Source organism: Poromitra crassiceps (assembly GCF_964638095.1).
Source record: "Poromitra crassiceps genome assembly, contig: HAP1_SCAFFOLD_346, whole genome shotgun sequence".
Classification (NCBI taxonomy): domain Eukaryota; kingdom Metazoa; phylum Chordata; class Actinopteri; order Beryciformes; family Melamphaidae; genus Poromitra; species Poromitra crassiceps.
This window is the reverse complement of record NW_028152058.1, coordinates 115,001-121,817: the sequence shown is the minus strand read 5'-3', so window position 1 is coordinate 121,817 and position 6,817 is coordinate 115,001. Positions and strand designations below refer to the sequence as shown.

At 46.4% G+C, this 6,817-nt stretch overlaps 1 long non-coding RNA gene across 1 annotated transcript in view; it reads left to right on the top strand.

Moving 5' to 3' along the window:
- The first annotated feature begins 3,374 nt into the window (after nt 1-3,374).
- Nucleotides 3,375-6,817, top strand: part of LOC310771081 — a 41,825-nt gene continuing 38,382 nt past the window's right edge. The window contains exon 1 of the long non-coding RNA XR_014552381.1: nt 3,375-3,436. This is a non-coding gene — a long non-coding RNA (uncharacterized lncRNA). The remainder of the gene's footprint in view (nt 3,437-6,817) is intronic.

The window sequence follows — 6,817 nt, the reverse complement described above, 5'->3', positions numbered from 1 at the left end:
CACAGCCTCTCCAGCGACGAGGAGGACAGCTTCCGTTCTGTGGGAAGCTCCACCACAGACATCTTCCAGCCGGCCCTGGAGAGCCCCAGACCCAACATGGAGGAGCAGGACTCCATTCAGACCAATGACATGGAGCGTGGTGACAGCAATGACATGGAGCCTGGTGACAGCAATGACATGGAGCCTGGTGACAGCAATGACATGGAGCCTGGTGACAGCAATGACATGGAGCCTGGTGAGAGCAATGACATGGAGCCTGGTGAGAGCAATGAGCGTTCTCTACCCGTGGATCTCGAGCTCCCCGTGGAGCAGAGCACTGTTGCTGCGCTGACGGTGACGGACTGCAGGCAGGCTGGCACTGAGCCCCGATCACAACTGTCACCAAGCCTCAATACAATAGAGCCATTATGGAGTCCTGAGGGGACAGGAGAGGATCTGTCCGAGAACTGGGAGAGTCCGGCCGTGAAGGTCGAAGGCGAGAGTCGATGTGAAACCGTAGAGGCCAGCGGCTCCCAGCTGATTCTACACACCGGCGAGGAAGAGCACTCTGCGCCAGCAGAGGTCACTGCGAGGGGAGTGACTCGCACGACTGAGGGAAACGTTCAGCCTACAGAGACGAGTGAGGTGGCTTCAGCAGAGGAGAGCACACAGAGATGTAGACGGGACAGTTCAGAGAGGACAGCAGATGAGAGGGCAACTGAAGCCGATAGTGACGAGGGCCTGAGGCACTCTGGGATTCAGATGGCTGCGTCTTCATCAGAGGACGTCACTCCGGCTTCAGACCCTGAACATGTCACTGCTGTAGCAGCAGAGCCACCTCCACCTGAGGACGGAGCATCCAGTCAACCTCTGGCTGAGGAGGTGCTTTCTCCGGACGAGGCCATGGAGAACGTGCTTTCTCCAGAGGAGGCCATGGAGAACGTGCTTTCTCCAGAGGAGGCCATGGGAAATCCTCTGGATGCAGTGGATGGCGCAAACTGCCATTCCAGTCCTATGCAAGGTGGGGATTAATTAGCTTTATTTCAATGTGGTTTGTTTATTTGTTTCAGCCTAAGAGATCCATACATCTACTCTGCGTCTTAAAACCATATTCCTAAACAAACTTGGCTAAAATATGTATTTGCAACCTACAATCCACCTTTTCTCAAACCCATCTCAAGTCATTTAGAACGATCTAAAATTACATTTCATACTCAATTTCTCCCACATGACATGAAGGCAGATTCAGTCCTCCGCTGGTGGCTAATGACAGTTACTCTCCGTAGCTTAAGGCAGTGTAGCTGAGCTTAACTGTGCACAGACAGACAGCTCTTTGGCTTCAAGGCAGGTTTTGTCTGACAGCCCGTTCTAATTTATTGCTATTCTTAACAACACGTTTGCTTTGCCTGTTAGCTCTGTTTGATGCAGTGGCAAAATGTCCTTTACTCGAGGGACGGCTTGTGGTCGACTGACTGTCTGTCTTTACTATGTGAGATTAGCACAATAATTGTAGCACAACATTGCATGCTGGGCCACTGCAATACATTGTGGCATGTTATGTAACAGGAAGTACTGAGACACTTTTGTCTTTGATACCTTAAGCCATGTGGAGTCTGACAACACTGCTTTTAAATTCAGCACACTCTCTTTCACACACACACACACACACACACACACACACACACACACACACACACACACACACACACACACACACACACACACACACACACACACACACACACGGTATATGCCAGCAGGCACAGTCACATTACCAGTGCATGTGAGTCTCTCTCACACACACACACGCACGCACGCACACACACACACACACACACACACACACACACACACACACACACACACACACACACACACACACACACACACAGAGGAGTGACTTACAGGGTTTTTAAGCTGCCCTATCTGAGGTCTCTGTTCTTCTAAATGAACTTCCAGAGCTGCAATTTTCACTCATCAGGAGTAATTGTCCTGCTCCCAAGTCCAATAAAGAAAGGTCAAGAGCAGGTTTGGGGTCGTGCGTCACTTAGGGAATAGGGCGTCATTATGAAGGGGGGGGGGGGGTTGTATTTACAGCCCACCCGTCACCTAGCAACAGGTCATCAGATGCTCGGGGTTATAGAGAGAGGCCATTGAAAAAGCTTTCAGATTTTGTCATGGTCTGGAAATAAAGATTCAGATGTCCATTTCTGATTCCCAAAATTGTCAAATTAAAAACAAAACAAAATATATAAAGAATAACTTGTCATATACTGTATAGACAAATACACAAACACACTGATCCTTATATACAGTACAGTACTGCAGGGATACTCAACTTGCTTTGCCCGGGGGCCACTTTCGTGAAATGATAGAGGGCCAGGGGCCAGTTAATAAACAAACAATATACATTTTTCTGTAGCGGATTGTAGGTTTTTGGGGTGTCAGCCAGAGTTTAGTCTGACAATGTTGTGCACACCAGATAGTTAGTTATGTTAAGTTAGTACATACATAAGTGCCTGGGTAGCAAGCAGACAGCGGTATTTGACAATTTAGCAGCTAAATCATAGATTATTGAAAGATATTCCATATTCCAGACTGAAATGCTATAACAGAAGTGGAGTATTGACCAGAATGACATGAACATTTGGACACTTATTCAGCGGGTATCTTGCATGTTGCGTTCAGGTGCACTGTAAAAAAATGGAAAATGGAAAATTGAATTGCATTTTTTTTTTTTTTGCAATTCCATCGCGGGCCACACAGGGGGCGCCTGCGGGCCGCATGTGGCCCGCGGGCCGCCAGTTGAGTATCAATGCAGTACTGTATAGACAAACTCTCATCATCCTATAGACAAATAGTAATTGTTAGTAAGAGCAGTTTTTATATGTACCCAAGATGCTACATCAGTACACAAGCAAACTAATGAGTGTATTTATTTTGCAGTGTATTTGATAGGGATGCACCAGTCCACATTTTTTCACTTCCGATTCCGATACCTGAATTTGGATATCTGCCGATACCGATATTATGCCGATACCGATATTTTTCTTGAATATACAGTATAGGCAAAGATTTGGCCAATTAAAGATTTTTTCTTTAAATATACCTTGCAAAAAGCAGACAAAATTAAGAAAATATACAAGGCAAAGAAGGATACTATTATACAAATTACGGCCCGCGCTGGAATTGCAAAAAAAGAAGAAAAAAAAAAAAAATCCGATTCCGATCCAATTCGTGAATTATGTCAGTATCGGCACCCGATACCGATATTGGATCGGAGCGGTCCCATCCCTAGTATTTGACTCTTGAGTGTGGACACTCTGAACACTTGTTCTTACTTGTCATTGCTGTTGCATTGAGTGTATTTTGTGTTGTGTGTATTTCTTCAGAGGTGGATGTTGGCGTGTGTGAAGACATGATGGACGGTCCAGGGGAGGAGGAGGACTCTTCCACGGTAAGAAGCTCCAGGCCTCACTCTCTGCTCTCTCCTGGGTTTGATAAGCAACCTTTTGCACGTGGTTCACCCTGGCTCCAGGCCTCACTCTCTGCTCTCTCCTGGGTTTGATAAGCAACCTTTTGCACGTGGTTCACCCTGGCTCCAGGCCTCACTCTCTGCTCTCTCCTGGGTTTGATAAGCAACCTTTTGCACGTGGTTCACCCTGGCTCCAGGCCTCACTCTCTGCTCTCTCCTGGGTTTGATACGCAACCTTTTGCACGTGGTTCACCCTGGCTCCAGGCCTCACTCTCTGCTCTCTCCTGGGTTTGATAAGCAACCTTTTGCACGTGGTTCACCCTGGCTCCAGGCCTCACTCTCTGCTCTCTCCTGGGTTTGATAAGCAACCTTTTGCACGTGGTTCACCCTGGCTCCAGGCCTCACTCTCTGCTCTCTCCTGGGTTTGATAAGCAACCTTTTGCACGTGGTTCACCCTGGCTCCAGGCCTCACTCTCTGCTCTCTCCTGGGTTTGATAAGCAACCTTTTGCACGTGGTTCACCCTGGCTCCAGGCCTCACTCTCTGCTCTCTCCTGGGTTTGATAAGCAACCTTTTGCACGTGGTTCACCCTGGCTCCAGGCCTCACTCTCTGCTCTCTCCTGGGTTTGATAAGCAACCTTTTGCACGTGGTTCACCCTGGCTGTGTTGTAAGAAGCTCCAGGCCTCACTCTCTGCTCTCTCCTGGGTTTGACACGTGGTTCACCCTGGCTGTGTTGTAGAGACGCTGCCAGTGTTGACTGGGCGTTCCTGGGATGAGATAACATCCTGGTTGGTCGTTCTGGAGGTGCTGTGAATGGATGAATCATCTGGGAAGGGAGGAGGCCACTTGATAAGCCCTCTGGCATATCTGCACCCCACCCACTTTCCTTTAACACTTTCAGTGCCACGGCCCTTGGGCAAAAGGTTGCTTGCTGTGCCACATAGGCCGCAATGCATTTTAAAACAGTCATATAATTTCTTTAATAATTACTATGTAAACACTGAACACGCACAAATAACGATGAGACTCTCTTCTATCACCTGCAAAAAAAAGTTTATTGATCCCATTTTCCGTTCTTTAGTTATGAGCCGGAGAAGATAGCTTGATCGAACGAAAAACAGAGCTTTTTTTCTACGAGCTGAGATAATGAGCCTTTTGTGAAATTAAACATTTCAAGCACATCACTGACTCTGAAGCTAATTTTCTGATGTAGTCACACCTCAAAAATAATTTCCTTCAATAAAACAGTGAAGGCAAGGGAATTTTGTTTGGAAGAATAATATTTTTAGCTGAAACCAGCAGCGCTGGCGCCTGCATGCGCTGCTGGTTGCAGCTTCTTGCTGATCTTTTGCTGCTGGTGGGCATCGGATATTCTGGCTTGCGTTTGCCAACCCTGTCCTGCTGTCTGGGTCTGTGTTGTGTACTTGGCTCTGCGTGCCCACCTCCCCCTCTCCTCCTCCCCCCCCCCCCCCGTTGTGGGAGGAGTGTCTCTCTGCTCTGCTGTTTTCTCGTTTTCTCTGCCTGTGCTCAGCACTGAAAAAGTCAGCTAGATCCTGCTTTTTTACAGCCGCGTGTACCAGCTCCCATGCTTCGAGTTGAGAATAATAACAAATCCACGGCTGATCATGTGTTGCAGCGGACACGGAGGCTGTTGCAGCGGACATCGAGGTGCTCAATTGTGATAGCAGATTGGCTGCTGCAGGGGCACAGCTAAACGTTGCTTCAATGAAGCCGCTGCATACGGACGGATGCGATGCGATTTCCTTCCCCCCAATGACTTCTTCTGTGTGTTTCACTCCACGTTCTCTCATCTGGAGAGCGCTGTCGCCACCTAAGGGTTCTGTAAAATAGGTTAGACACATTCAATACCTCTGAATATTGTAAGAGGCGATGTAAGAGGCATAGATCGACACCCCCCCGTCAAAAAAAAAAAATCGAGTTATGACGCCATTTGGCGTCGCTGGCACTGTACGGTAAATTTCTAATGACGCCATATGGCGTCGCTGGCACTGAACGTGTTAACATCCAAACCAGGTTGCTTTACAGATTGCATTGAATAGCACACAGGATACATCACATCCTTTGGATCGCTAACTGTTATCTTGTCAGAAATGAGGTTAGTTCGCCTCGGTGCCTACACTAGATGCAGCAGGTTTGATTTTTTGTTCCTACAGTATATACATTAGAGCTGCCACGATTAATCGATTAGTCGATTGACAGAAAATTAATCGACAACTATTTTGATCATCGATTCATCGTGATGAGCACAATTTTAAGAGAAAAGCTCTAAATTCTCTGATTCCAGCTTCTTAAATGTGAATATTTTCTGGTTTCTTTACTCCTGTATGACAGTAAACTGATATTATCTTTTGAGTTGTGGACAAAACAAGACATTTGAAGGCGTCATCTTGGGTTTTGGGAAATACTGATCGTCATTTGCTACCATTTTCTGACAATTTATAGACCAAACAACTAATCGATTAATCGAGAAAATAATCGACAGATTAATCATTATGAAAATAATTGTTAGTGGCAGCCCTAATATATATAAAGTTCAAGTGAAAGACTGGGCTGCTACTTATTATCAACTTCCCACAAATTAATTTGAGCTGATTCCCTTCAAGGGAGTGAGTGATAGAAGATAGCCATCATGTCCCCGCTGCAGAGCGTGTCAGTGTGATGGCCCAGGTGAATTGACTGATTTTGGTGTGATCTAGGAATTGACAGTTATTCTACTGTTGTAATCATTGGAGGTCACTCTGGATAACAGCATGGACTACACGCCCAAATGTAGCTGTAAATGTACAGCATGTACAGTATAGCTCATCATGGCAGGCAAGCTAACTCAGTGGATAGAAAGACTGTTCTGTAGCCTAAAGACCACAGCACGGCAAAGGACAAACATGCTATGCACTTCTAGTAGGTATTGTTATTTAGTCATGAATGTGTGAATGTTGTTATTTACTCATGAATGTGTGAATGTTATGAATTGTTATGTTTGCAGCATGATTTCTTCTTCAGCAATAGAGACATACTGGAGGAGTAAATGTTGACTATGGGTAGAAAGGAAGGGAGGATTTTCTCTCAAGCAGCATCAGATGTTTAGGAAGCTGTCTGGAACATCTTCACCTCTCGGGGGGGAGATGTTGTCGTTCGATTTGGAAATGGCAGCCATCAATATTTTCCTTTTGTGATCATTACAGCAGCCATGGGTCCTCCTCTTGAAGTGTCCTGTAGTAAGAGCCCTACCTCAGCTCAAATCCTACAATGCAAAATGCAATATCCAAGGTCTCTTCACACGTCCTGTGGGATGCTCTGTCTGTCACGTTCTTATGTTCTGCTCGCCACTGCTTCCCGCACTCA